Raw genomic sequence first — 14,783 nt, 5'->3', positions numbered from 1 at the left:
ATGTTGAAGATATCAATAGTCAGTGTTTATACAATTATAGCTATGTAAACACTAGTTATGCAGATGACACCACCCTTATGGCAGAAAGTGAAGAGGAACTAAAAAGCCTCTTGATAGACGTGAAAGAGGAGAGTGAAAAAGTTGGCTTAAAGCTCAACATTCAGAAAACGAAGATCATGGCATCTGGTCCCATCACTTTGTGGGAAATAGATGTGGAAACAGTGTCAGACTTTATTTTTTTGGGCTCCAAAATCACTGCAGATGGTGACTGCAGCCATGAAATTAAAAGACGCTTACTCCTTGGAAGGAAAGTTATGACCAACCTAGACAGCATATTAAAAAGCAGAGACATTACTTTGCCAACAAAGGTCCATCTAGTCAAGGCTATGGTTTTTCCAGTGGTCATGTATGGATGTGAGAGTTGGACTGTGAAAACAGCTGAGCGCCGAAGAATTGATGCTTTTAAACTGTGGTGTTGGAGAAGACTCTTGAGAGTTCCTTGGACTGCAAGGAGATCCAACAAGTCCATTCTAAAAGAGATCAGTCCTGGGTGTTCTTTGGAAGGAATGATGCTAAAGCTGAAACTCCAGTACTTTGGCCACCTCATGCGAAGAGTCATTGGAAAAGACTCTGATGCTGGGAGGGATTGGGGGCAGGAGAAGAAGGGGATGACAGAGGATGAGATGGCTGGATGGCATCACCGACTCAATGGATGTGAGTTTGAGTGAACTCCGGGAGTTGGTGATGGACAGGGAGGCCTGGAGTGCTGCAATTCATGGGGTCACAAAGAGTCAGACATGACTGAGCGACTGAACTGAACTGAACTGAAACACTTGTTTATCACTGAGCCAGGTTGGAGACTCTTAGAGCTTTGCCTGTCTTACACGTTTATTTTTTGTTTTCCTAGAAGTCAGTGATTGTCTTTGTTTTGTCATTTGCTTGCTTTTCTGTGTAGTTGTCATTAATTCAGCTCCAAATATTCTGTAGTTTAAAAGTAGTTTAAAAGTTCTCAATATTTTCAAATATGTCAGATTTCAGTTTTAACTTCTTGAAGATGTATCTCCCAGATAGAACATTCTAACATGCTCTGTGTTGGCCTGGTTGCTAACTCTAGTACAGAATTGTCATCTTGAGAATGTCTCATCACAATAATCCTACAAATTTCTTTTGCTTCTCTCTTTTGAGGCTTTACATGTTTGAAAATATTTTTATTCTACCCTCACACTAAATTGATAGTTTAGCTGAGTAAGAGATCTCTCACAGTTTTAAAGGGAATTTTCTACTGTCTTTTAACTTCTACTAAGAATCTTTAGCAAGTGAAAGCAATTATAACAGTTGATGCCTTACATGAGAATTATTTTGTTTCTCTGGAAACTGGTGAGCTTTTTTCCCCCTCAATGTTCTGAAATTTAATAATGATGTGCCCTGGTATGTGGATCTACTTTTATCCACTGAACTTTGTATTCAAGGAGCCTTTCAATTTATAAACTCATGTCCAAATTTACTTATTCTCTTTATTTCTTTCCCTCAGTCTTTTTCCATTCTCTTTCATAACTCTTATTGAGATGTTAGAGCTCCTGGATGGATTCTCTAATTTTCATATCTTTCTTTCCCATTTTTCTTGACTTGATTTTCAAGTCTTCTAATGAATCTTGCATTTCCACTAACACAGTTTTAACTTCTAAAATCTCTGTCTTATTCTATGATCATCCCATTTCTATGGCATCTTATTCTTATTTTATGAAGTTATAACTTTTTTAATCTCTCAGAGAATATTAATTTCTTAAAGAAAGTCTTCATATATTTTCATAGTTTCCATTTTTTCCAAGTTGCTTTTGTCTTTTCCTATTTTTTTTTTTTTTTTTGGTCAAGAACTGAAAAGAGTCTAAGATTTTACCCCACTTGTAGGCTAACAGGTCAGCCTAGCACAGTTGCAGGGGTGCTGGTCTTAGCACTGCCCTGTGGGAAATTATGCTCAAGAAACTGATGTAAATGCTGAAACTCTGGCTGCAGCATTTCTAGGAGTAACAAAGTCCCTTGTCTCTGACCCAGAAGTCTCATGAATTCTGCCAGCATCCCTGCAACTGTGCTAGGCTGACCTGTTAGCCTACAAGTGGGGTAAAATCTTAGACTCAAATATCTGATGACCCTTGGATTATGTTTACGAACTTCCTTAATGATATAAGCTTAGCTGCCTGAGTTTTGAAAGCTTCTTTCCACTGTGGAAAGAAGTGGAAAGAAGGCTGTGGGGGATAGTGCAATAGGAAAGAAAGTTTCAACATTTAGAATTTAAGCTTCTATGTAACCCCCCTTTTTTGGTATAGTTTCTTTGCTTTCAACTATGCTTAGTGTCCCTCAGCCCAGAGGCCCTTTATTTTATGCTCTGTAAGCTGCAATTGAGCCCATGAAATGTGGGTTGTTCAAACTGAGATGACTTATAAGTGTAAAATACTCTCAATTTCAAAGACTTAGTACAAAAAAATAAAATATCTCATTAACAATTTTTATCCTGATCATGTACTAAAATAATATTTTTAATACATTGTATTAAATAGAATATATTATTAAAATTATGTTTATATATTTTTTCACTTTAAAAGAAAGGGGCTACTAGAAAATTCTTAGAATCATGATGTTCTTCTTCAGTACTTTTTGGTGATATATAGCACTTTTGGTGACATGTAACTCAGCTAATCAGGGGAAGCCAATTTTCAGGGATATTTAGGTCTTGCATTCACAATTACCCAACAAGTCCTTCTTCTGTAGTAGCGTCTTTCTGTTGACCACTCCTAGGAAATCGTGTTTGATTTTAGGGACTCAGGTATTTTGATAGGCCCTGCACAGGATAATCTAGGAAAATTGTTCACCAACAGGTCTATAACCTCAATCACACAAAGTCCATTTTCTAGGTAAGTTAATATATTCACAGGCTCTAGGAATTAAGGTGTGGATGACTTTGGGTGCCATTATTTTTTCTGCCACATTATCTTTGTGTCCATTTTACCAACGATGAAAACTGAAGCATAGAGCTGTTAAACTCCCTGTTAAATCGGCGCAACTAGTATGTCTTAGAGCTGCGTTTTCAACCCAGGCTGTTTAGAACCAGTGCCTATGCTCCATCAAGACTTGGATGACTGGCTTATTGTTGTTGTTTAGTCGCTAAGTTGTGTCTGACTCTTTTGCGACCCCATGGACTGTAGCCCACCAGGCTCCTCCATCCATGAAGTTTCCCAGGCAACAATACCGGAGCCGATTGCCATTTCCTTCTCTGTGGGATCTTTCCAACTCAGGGATCAAACCATCGTCCCCTGCACTTGTAGGCAGATTCTTTACCACTGAGCAACCAGGGAAGCCTGGATGACTAGGAGTTAAAAACAAATCAGGGAGACGGGGGGGTGGGAGTGTGGGGGTGTGTGAAGAGGTGAATGAGGTCAAAAAGCAGCAGAGGGAAAAGTCATCTTTTGGCAGAGGACTTAAGTATATAAACTGTCTTCCTGTTGAAGGTTTATCTCTAATATTTTTAAACACCTAGATAATGAGAACAGAAGAAACATCCTTTTGTTGCTATTAAGTTGCTTAAATCACATAGAGCCCTTTCATGATGACAAGCATACGGGCTCCAGGAAAACTGGTCAACTGTGGGTCCGTTTGAAATTGATAATTCCTGACTCCATTGAACTGGGGACAGAGGGATATGTCCCTTGTGGCTTTCCTAACTCATTAGTTTGATGAAGCCTTTGTTCCAGAGCTGGGAAAAAACTAAGGAAGGATATTCTGAATGTGATTGGTAGAAAACTGGATTGGGAGTCCATTCTTCTAGGTTTTCAATCTGCCACTGACTAGCTGGACTAGGAGCAAGCAGCTCCCTTTCACCTCTCTGAAGCCCAGTTTTCTATTTGAAATGAATATATGTTTAGATATTTTTTAAAGTTTTTATTATGAACATTTTTAAAGATTGAACAATAGAAAGGATAATATAAGCATGCATACACTCACCAACTATATTTAATAATAGTTGTTAACATTTCTTCTCTATTTAACTATATATATGTATGTGTGTGTGTGTGTGTAGGTGCTAACATGTTTTTCTGTATTTGTTTAATTATATATATTTGTATATATAAGTGTTAACATTTTTTCTATAGTTGTCTAGCTATACATATTTATATATATACACACACACTCTCACACATGTGTGTATCTATGTGCATATAGACATTTAATTTTAAAAGTAATCTTCACTGAACTACTTAAAAGTGAGTTGCAAATAGCATGATATTTCACCACTAAATAGTTTAGCATTCCCCCATAAGATGGAATAACCCAACCTAAGCACAGTATCATCATCATGCTTGTGGAAATTGATAATTCCCTTAAAATCTTATATCCAATCCATATTCAGATTTCCCCCTTGTCCCTGAAATGTCCTTATAGCTATTTTTTTAAGGAAAAAAAAAAAACAGAATTCAAAGTTCATGTTAGTAGGTATCCTTTAATCTATACCATGATTTGTAAGTAGCATTATTTTCCTGACTTACGCATTCTCATCCTGGACAGTGCTTCACTCTAATGATTCTAAATGGGGAAGGACAGGGTCACCCTTAGATTATGCAGGGGTCTCTCTTTAGGGGTAGGGGAGAACTGAATCAAGGCTGCCTGGGACCCAGGCTGGGCTTGGGACAACTTGCCAGAAGCACTGTTGGCCTAGGCCAGTCCCAGGTCCCAGAAGGGGACTTAACAGATTTGAGGAGGAAGATGCTTCAGGACAAGATGCCGCCTGGAGGGTGAGAGCTGGGACAGGGCCCTTGCCTGTCCAGGCCAAGGGCAGCACTGGAGGCCTGGATGGGATGTGGAGAGAAACATCACTATATAGTGAAGAAGAATAAGTACTATGAGTATAGCTAACATATCCTGGGGTTGCTTTCTCAAGCACCACCATAACAGGTATACCCCATCCCCATGCCCCTTCATTCATTCACCAAGTATTCATTAAGCACCAGGTTTGTGCTAAGCACTGTTCTATGCACCATTCTAGCCCCAAATACCTGTCCTCATAAAACTCATTCTAATGAGGGACAACAATACAGTGAACACAGTGAAGTTGCTCAGTCGTGTCCGACTCTTTGCGACCCCATGGACTGTAGCCTACCAGTCTCCTCCATCCATGGAATTTTCCAGGCAAGAGTACTGGAGTGGGTTGCCATTTCCTTCTCCAGGGGATCTTCCCAACCCAGGGATTGAACCCAGGTCTCCTTCATTGCAGGCAGACGCTTTACCCTCTGAGCTACCAGGGAAGCCCTGGAACAACAATAAATGTAAGTAAACACACACAAACGTACAACACACATATGCACGTTTTTAGAAAATACTTTTATTTATTTGGCTGTGCCAGGTCTTAGTTGTGGTGTCTGGGATCTATTTTAGTTGCAGTGTGTGGGATCTTTAGTTGCAGCATGTGGGATCTAGTTCCCTGACCAGGGATCGAACCCTGGCCTGCTGCATCAGGAGTACAGAGTCTTAGCCATTGGCCCACCAGGGAAGTCTCACATACACACAGTTTATAGTAAATAGAGGTAAGGAGTGAAAAATGTGTGGTAGGCATGAAATATGGGAGTGACATGTTACAGTTTCTGATAACGTGTTCGTTATCTGTTGCTGAATAACAAATTACTCCAAAATTTAGTGGCTTGAAACAACAAACATCTATTATCTCACGGTTTCCAAGGCTTAGGAATCCAGGCATGGCTTAGCTGTGTCCTCAGGCTCAGGCTCTTAAGGCTGTCCTGGGGGTGTTGCCGAAGGCTGCAGTCATTTGGGGCTTGGGTCAGGGAGGAGCCAGTTCCAAGGTCACTCATGAGGTTGTAGGCAAAGTTTTGGTTTCTTGTAAGCTGTTGGACTAAATGCCTTAGCTCCTTATCGCCTCATGGCTAGAGATCTCCCTCAGATCCTTGCCACACCAACCTCTCCACAGGGCAACTCACACCATGGGAGATGCCTTCCAGCAGAGTGAAAATTGAGAGAACAAGAGAGGCCAAGCAAGGAATCCCAGACAGTCTGTGACCTAATCTCAGAAGTGGCACTACCCACTCTGAATTCTGTTCCTTAGGGGTGAGTCACTAGGCCAAGTCCACATTCAAAGGCAGGGGATTCTACAGAAGAACGAAGACCAGAGGGTAAGCATCACTGGGGGCCATTTGAGAAGCTGCCTACCACAGCTAGGGTGGCCAATGGAAGCCTCATTGAGGTGGCAATAAAGACAGGAAGTAAGTGAGAGAGGGAGAGGAAGAACAGCATACCTGGAGGAAGAGCACTCCAGGCGGAGTGAACAGAACATGCAGAGTTCTCCAGGCAAGCGCAAGGCTGCTATATTTCTTTCTGTAAAAATTATCACCCGGATGGTTTCCAAGGTTCTTCCTGAGTTTAATATATTTTGATCCTAAATGCACTAATCAATAAGGTCTCTCTATCCAGTGAACACATATCATCTCCCATTTGTTAATTTCTTTTTTTTTTTTAATTTTATTTTATTTTTAAACTTTACATAATTGTATTAGTTTTGCCAAATATCAAAATTAATCCGCCATAGGCATACATGTGTTCCCCATCCTGAACCCTCCTCCCTCCTCCCTCCCCACACCATCCCTCTGGGTCGTCCCAGTGCACCAGCCCCAAGCATCCAGTATCGCGCATCGAACCTGGACTGGCAACTCGTTTCTTACATGATATTCTACATGTTTCAATGTCACTCTCCCAAATCTTCCCACCCTCTCCCTCTCCCACAGAGTCCATAAGACTGTTCTATACATCAGTGTCTCTTTTGCTGTCTCGTACCCCATTTGTTAATTTCTATGCAAGGCCAAGAGTGCCAACAATCCTGAGTTCAACAATCACAAATCAAAGGAAAGCTTCTCAGTCTTGCACGTAGACCCTAAAGCTTTGTTTCTGAGAGGATGGTCTGCAATTTTGATTATCCCTCAGCACTTTCCTTTAAACTCAGAAATTGTCTAGAAATCAAGATGTTCTCAATCTGTCAGGAGTTGTTAACCTAGAGTCTGTTCGTAGAGTTCAGAGTGTAGGAACTTGGATGAGGAAAATGTACATCTCTGTTTTTACCAAGCTTTAACTTCTATTTAAAGTTAAAGCTTTAACTTCTGTCCTTCCGTTTTGAGCGTCCGTGTGATAACCAGCCTCCCATACGGCCTCCACCTCACTGGTGTTCACACCCCTGTGCAGTCCCCTCCCACAGGGGTCAGGGTTGGTCTGTGTGACCCATGGGATACAGAAGTGATGGCATGCTACTTCTGAGATTAGGTTATAAAAGCAGCTTCATCTTGGACCCTTGCTCTTTCTCCATCACTCACTCTCAGGGAAGCCAGCTGCCATGATTTGAGGATAGGTGACAAGGAAAGGAGACACCCAGCCAAGAGCCGCTGAGGACCTAACACCAGCCATCAGCCACATGAGTGAGCTTGGATGTAGATCTTCTGGTCTTCAGATGACACAGCCCTAGCCAACAGCTTGACTGCAACCTCATGGGAGACTCTGAGTAGGAGCATCCAGAATCTCCTCCTGGATTCCTGACACTCAGAAATGGAGTGCAATGTTATTTGTTATCTGCTGAGTTGTATTATGCAGCAATAGATAACCAATTAAGTAGGCAGCATACAGTCATATTAGCAGTACCTGGGATTTTGTCTTCAATTGAGATCACAGTTACTTTTATATCATAGGCTTCCCAGGTGGCTCAGTGGGTAAAGAGCCCACCTGCCAATGCAGGAGACATAAGTGATGAGGATTCAATCCCTGGGTTGGAAAGATTCCCTGGAGAAGGGCATGACAACCCACTCCAGTGTTCTTGCCTGAAGAATCCCCATGGACAGAGGAGCCTGGCTGGCTACAGTCCATGGGATCACAAAGAGTTGGACACAACTGAAGCACCTTAGCACAAACTTGCATAGTCATTGAAGAGAGAGCCAATATATCATCATGACTCCAAAATTATAGCAGAACATCTTGTATATATTAATAAAGAAGCATGTATCTTACTTTATCACAACTCAATATTTTTATAATTGAATTTCAGTATAATTGGTGTCCTTTAAAATCCTATGTGTGCATTTAACTTTTTGCATTTAAAAATATTTTTCTGAGAAGGGGTCAATAGGTTTCATCAGACAGCTGAAGGGCACAAAAATGTTTAAGGATTCTGGATTTGGGAGTTTGGTTTCTCCCTACTGATGTACAGGGAAACTTGCTACTTCCTACAAATAAGTTCTGCATGGCCAAGAAGGCAGGATCTTCCAGATGCCCGGCTGGCTGTCTACTAGCATGGGATGTACATGGTCAGTGAAACTGGTCTGCTGAAGCCATAATCAGCCAAGGGAGGAGTGGATTCTGCAGCAAACCTGGGCTCCTCCAGCACCAGAAGCTCCTCCTGCCCAGGGTTTGCATCAGACACTGCTCTACCCTTTTTATCTAGTTTCAGAACTGAGTTTTCAGTGGCTGCCAAGCCTGAAGCATGCACAACACAGCAGAATGCTGTCACTGTGCTGACAGCCATGTGAGAGTCAGCACAAAGCGCTGTGTGCTGAGGGGCAGGAGGCCAGGCTCAGCAGAGGCAGCCAGAGGTGGGAACCGTTTGTGGAGCTGCTGTCAGACCATTTCCTCTCCCCTTGACTCTCGGGAGTCCTGGAGGAGAACGGCCCCAGGGGCAGCCTCCCAGCCCTTCCTGCAGAGGGAGGGGCACCAGGACTTTCACTTCCATGATAAGAGTCTCCCTGCTCTTAGAGCTCCTGGGTGACAGAGCTAGAAGAAAGCTGGAGAATGGTGGCCACTCTCTGGTCTCAGTCCCATTTTAGAGATAGGGACACAAGAAAAGAGAAATGTCTTCTCAGGACCACGTGATTCATTTGCCAAGAGGCAGGTCAGAATGTTAGTGTCTTAACAGACTGTCTTGTTGACAGTTGTATTTCTAAGGCCTGGCAGGGGGCTGGACACATAAAAATGTGCTGAAGGAATGAGTGAGCAGAACCCAATCTGGCTCTTCTTTCTAGCCATCGATCGTTTAGACACTTTCACTCAAGAAAATGGAAAAAAACAGTGGACCTGGGTGAACGTCTTCATTTTAATTTTCTCTTTGCGCAAATAAATGATAAATCAATCTCCCATCTCTCTCCCTCCTTTCTTCATTTCAAAATCTAAAAAACGCCCACGTTTTGGCAAGCTCCTAGGTCACAAGAGTGCGATTTGTTGTTCATTTGATAATCCTAGGGTCGTCACTACTTCAGTTTGAAAATGAAGCTATACTCTAGGCTGATATAACACACCTGGCCTGGGGTGAGTGGGAGGGAAGGGGGAGGAAGACCCACTCAATGTGTGAAAATATTAATTGCTCAGTTGTGTCTGACTCTTTGTGAACCCATGGACTGTAGCCCACCAGGCTCCTGTGTCCATGAAATTCTCCAGGCAAGAATACTGGAGTGGGTAGCCATTTCCTTCTCCAGGGCACCTTCCCAACCCAGGGATCTAACCCAAGTTGCTTGCATTTCAGGCAGATTTTTTACTTTCTGAGCCACCAGGGAAACTTAGCCCTGTCTGAAAAGACCTATATCTCCACTACTGTGCCTTACATGCAGCACAAATAATAAGTGTTCAATAGAGATCTGCTGGCTTGCAGACTGACTGACTGATGAGTGAAAGTGAAAGTACCTACAAGCTGAGCCCTGGTGGCTTCCACAGCCTCCTCCATCTTCTCCTTGCAAAACTGCCAAGTGCTAAGGGCCTAACTGATCCGAGATAGGGCTTATATCTCAAGTGTGCCTTTCTGGGCTCCAGTAATGAGGAGACAGGGGGGCAGGAAGGGTTCTGGATTGCAGGTATGTATACACCCCGCCAATATGTACCTCTCTAGTCAGATAACAGCAGCTGGTGGACTCTATCAAGTCTTGACAGCCAGACTCAAAGCTGTGACATCATGATTTCAAAACTGAGTTTATCTTTTCCATCTGGTGTTGCAGATAGCAGGGACTAGGTCTTGGTGTTAGAGAGTCACATTGTCCCTTTCAAATGCTGTCCCTGCCAAAAGTATACCTCATTAACAACAAACAAAAACTTTTAAAATAAATTTCAAAAATATACTCATTTATACACATTTTTTTATCTAGAAATATTTCATGAAAATCAAATAACAAAAAAATCAAACAAGAAAGGAAGTATATTCTATTTTGGCTTGTTTCCTTTTTTCCAGTCTTCTCCAAATACTTGGATACATGCTAAGTTGATGAGTTCATGGATTGGATACTATACATGCTTTGAATTTTTATAAAATCCTTAGGAAATTATACCAGATAAAATTTTTTCCTTCTTGTGATATATTTGAGAAGGAAAGACAGGAGGCAAATGACTCTAAATAGTTAAAGGTATTGTGATTTTAGCAATTCACATCAATAAATATTTGACACTCCACTATATACATAGCATTGAGCAGTGTCTTAGAGAGTCAGAAATGAACACAGTAAATCCCCATAGATAAGGCTCTGTGCCTTGGGATACCTATAATCACAATACACACAATAGATAAAGTGTATGCACAAATAATGATAATGCATGCAAGAAGTCCAAGATGCAATAGAAGACTCCAAACAACATATTTGGAGAGACAAAGAACAATTTTGGTGAATTGAGAGGGTTCCAGAAAATGAAAAGTGAGATGGAGCAGATAGTGAATGTAGGAATATAGAGTTAAGAAAGCGAGGACAAACTAAGTGAATAGCAGGAGCAAAAAAGAATTGTTTCTCTCCAAATGGGGAGTCTGAAACTCAGGTCTCCCATTCAGTCAATCAATCAGTCTCTGTCTTTGTCTAATTTATCTCTACTCTCTCTCAGTGGGCTCTAGAGATACAGAGGTTGTAGATTGAGTGCACAAACTTGAGTAGACAGTGCCCGTGTGCTTAGTCGCCAGGCTCCTCTGTCCATGGGATTTTACTGGCAAGAATACTGGAGTGGGTTGCCATTTCCTCCTCCAGGGGATCTTCCTGACCCAGGGATCGAACCCGCATCTCCTGCGTCTCCTGCACTGGAGGCATATTCTTACTACTGAGTCCCTGGGGAAGCCCAGGTAGAGAATGAGGTGAAGGTTAACATTGCCAATGACCAGTGGTTATTTGGAGACCTGAGAAAGATTGAGGATCCTATGACCTCGTTCCTTTCCTCCTTAGAATTTCTCTCCTTACATTCCCTAAGAGATTTTCCATGTTCACGTTTCCTTAATGATAATGATAGATGTCAAGATGAAATAAGGCCAGTAAGTGTATCTGAGTACTGTGCTTTTGCCTTTCAATTAGGCACCTAAGTACATCCACAAATCAACTCTTACTCAGAAGAATGGCTCTGTAGAAGGTATTGTTGTCGTCCTTAATCTCTTAGCCCCCTTCTTTGAAATGACTCTCTGACCTTCTGCCGTTTGCACTTTTTCTTGGCAATTTTTCTTCTACAGTATCTTTCCTGTTTTCTCTCTAGCCATTATGTTATCTATTTTACTGATGAATACTATTTCCTCCCTATCCACCCATTAGCTTACTTCAGCTTTATTTTACTCTTTCTGACTATTGCCTCTTTACAAACTTCCCACATGAGGTCCCCTTTGGCACTTTTCCAGCCATTTTCCTTCTTAACTCCTATTTTGTTCAGAGTTCATAAAAATATATATGTAGTGTATATACAACACCCGTTCCCAAGGGCAAGCTTTACAGGAAGCATCTCACAGGCCCCATTCATCAAATTCCACACTGTAACCTGGCCTCAAATGCTTAAGTATTACCCTTTTAATAGCAGATTCTATTTAAAGCTTTTGGAGCAGCGTCCTGAGAATGGAACCTAACTCCCTTTCTCCCTGTCCCTCTCTTCCTTGTCAGCTGTCATAATGTGTGTGAAAAGGCTTTAAGAACATTGAAGCATGTGCTGTGGTTGTTGTCATTGCTGTTATTACAGTGTGTTTGCTTATGTCTTCAGTGAACAAGAATTTATTGAATACCTACTATATGTCAGGCATTGGAGATAAAATGTGAGCAGAAGAGAATGGTCCCAACAAAAAGAAAAAAGGAAAATTACATAGTTCCTATTCTCCTAGGTCTTACAGTCTAGAGAAGAACATGGGTGTCATTTGAATAGTTGTGTGACTAGGTTTATAATTACCACCAGGTTTGATGCTGTAAAGAAAAGGTTTATCATGCCATATAGTAGGGGGTGGGCAACTGATCTCACCTTGGGAGGAGTTGGAGTCACCTGCTACATCCTGGGGGATAATGGGGAGTTAACTGAACCAAAGCAGGTGGTGAGCAGCACCCCAGGTACAGCGCACCTCAAAGTGGGAAGCAGCAGGGTTAGTTGTTTCAGGAACTGGAAGAAGGTCAGTGTGATTGGATGGGAGAAGGGAAGGTCAAGGAGGGATGTGGTCTGTGATGAGATTGAAGGGAAAAAATGGTTGGGCCAAGTTTCATGAGCAACACTTAAGGGTTTAGCTCAGTTCAGAGAGTTATGGGATGACAGTAAAGCATTTAAACAGAAAAAAAAAAAATTCCATTCAAAACTTTTCTCTCTGTATACAGTGGAGAATGGATTGTATTGTAGGGAAGAGCAGGGAGTAGTCAATTCAAGGAGTCTGGGTGGAGGGGAGGGGGATGATAGGTGAGAGAGATGGTAGTGATTTAAGCTTAGGTGGTGGCAGCAAAATTGGAAAGAAGTGAGGAGAGTTGAGAAAATACTTTGCATGTAAAATTGTCAGAATGTGGTGAGAAAATGAATGTAGCAGCAGCAGAAGAATGTGAAATCAAGATTTGCTTTTTTAAAACAAGATTTGCTACTAGCTTTTCCACTTGGGCAACTAGATGTTCATGGAATCATTTACTCAGCTCTTCATCCATGCAGTAGTAAGTGAAGCCATTCTGAAAGAGCATCTCTCCCCCACACCTTAACACACAGCCTAAGATTATGAGTGTACAGTGGTCTTGCTGAGCAGCTCTGTTTCACAGTGGCTGAGAAATCCATGATGTTAACTCCAAAGACACTAATGGACAGGAGCCTGAACTTCAGAAATGAGACAGCCTCCATTCAACTACAGATCAGCAACCTGTTAGGCAAGACCTCCTAAACCATAGTCTGGTCCAGTCAGTCCACAAACACCATATGATGCCTGCTCATTGAGCTCTTTCTCAGTCCACAAGCCCCAGTCCCCATTAGAGCCACTGAAGGATCCCAAGTCCATGTCTCATGGTGAACACCTGGTAAATTTCCTGTCCAGAAAATTTCCTACCTCAGAGCCCACATAATAATTTCCTATCTCAGAGTCCCAGTCCCTCCTCTGTTATGACCTAAACCACAAATCCCTCATCCCAAATGCTTTGTAGGACAAGAGTTCATTTGCCTCTCTGCTGGAGCAAAATACAAAAGAACAGGTTGTTGCCGGAGGTGTGATGCCCAATCAAACCTGGACATTTCTCTTTCTGAACCCTAAAAGGTTATTCTTTCATTCTTTTTGGACAATAGAATGGGATTACCTTCAAGAGGATTCTAGTCTGCAAGCATAATAGATCTGCTTACAACTCCATCTCTGTGATTAGAGATGGAAGAAGAAATACCTTGAGTTATTCTCCCAATGCTGCTTGAAGATCCTCTGAACCTCACTTTCTACAGTTCAAAACAAAAACTGTTTAAGTTCATCTTCAGCAAAGCATTCTGCTACACCTGTTACATTGTCAATGACATTGTCAATGAAACTTGCACTGTGAAGAACATATCTAGTTGTCCTCCAAAATCCAGTCTCCCCCTCTACTTAGACGTATGACCAGACTAAATTCTCAGTCCCCACTGTAGTCATGTGACCCTAGGTCCAAGTTCTCTCCCAAGAATGTGAGTCATAGTGATTTGCTCTACTTCCAGGTCTGGACCATAAAATCCTCCCTCTGTTGGCTGATGCTGCATTTGACACTGAAGGTGACTTTGGAATCCACATTTTGAAGATGGCAGAGAAGACAGCAGCCTTGACCCTGAATGATTATAGAGGATAATGGGTTTCCTGACTAAAACACACATACCATGACTATTATATGAGAAAGAAATAAGCTTCTTTTCTTTAAGCTACAAAACTTTTGAAGTGCAACAAGTAAACAGAACATTTTTTGCTCTGAAGTGACTCATTCACTAAACCATGAGCTTCTTAAAGGCAAGGATTACAGTACACCTGATTCTTCATTGAATCTATTGCCCCTAGCACAGTGCTTGACAAATAAGAAGCTGTGTAATAAATGTATTTCAAATAAGTGGTATTGTTTAGGAAACATTATGCAATGGGCTTGCAAGTTTGCTCACATGGCAACTCAGTCATACAGAGAGATGTACTTCTAGGCATAATCTTTCTCAAGATGGTTCCCCTGCTTGATAGTTGGGGTTTACAGAAAAAAGAAAGCTAAATGTCCAATCCAGTGAAACTCCTGTCTATTGCCATTCTTAATTAGCCGCATTGGATAAAGATTAAACTTTGAAGATAATTGCTCTCATTTATTCTCGCTTGAGTGCTTTCCCAGTGGCTCAGCAGTAAAGAAATCCCTGGTTAAAAAAGATCCCCTGGAGAAGGAAGTGGTGATCCACTCCGGTATTTTTGCCTGGGAAATGCGATAGGCAGAGGGGCCTCGTGGGCTGCAGTCCGTGGGGTCACAAAAGAATTGGAAACAACTTAGAGACTAGAAAACAAATTCTCACTGGACTTTCTTCCAGATGGCACATCTGTT

At 41.8% G+C, this 14,783-nt stretch overlaps 1 long non-coding RNA gene across 1 annotated transcript; it reads left to right on the top strand.

Annotated features, from left to right (window-relative positions):
- The first annotated feature begins 672 nt into the window (after nucleotides 1-672).
- Nucleotides 673-14,462, top strand: LOC139178005 (uncharacterized). Its single transcript, XR_011562428.1, has 3 exons — nucleotides 673-852; nucleotides 5,264-5,315; nucleotides 13,936-14,462. It is a non-coding gene; the product is annotated as an uncharacterized lncRNA (long non-coding RNA).
- Nucleotides 14,463-14,783: the final 321 nt, after the last annotated feature.

The sequence above is a fragment of the Bos indicus genome, chromosome 20 (genome assembly GCF_029378745.1).
Source record: "Bos indicus isolate NIAB-ARS_2022 breed Sahiwal x Tharparkar chromosome 20, NIAB-ARS_B.indTharparkar_mat_pri_1.0, whole genome shotgun sequence".
Taxonomy (NCBI): domain Eukaryota; kingdom Metazoa; phylum Chordata; class Mammalia; order Artiodactyla; family Bovidae; genus Bos; species Bos indicus.
The sequence above is the reverse complement of the archived record's forward strand: the minus strand, read 5'-3'. Positions and strand labels throughout refer to the sequence as shown.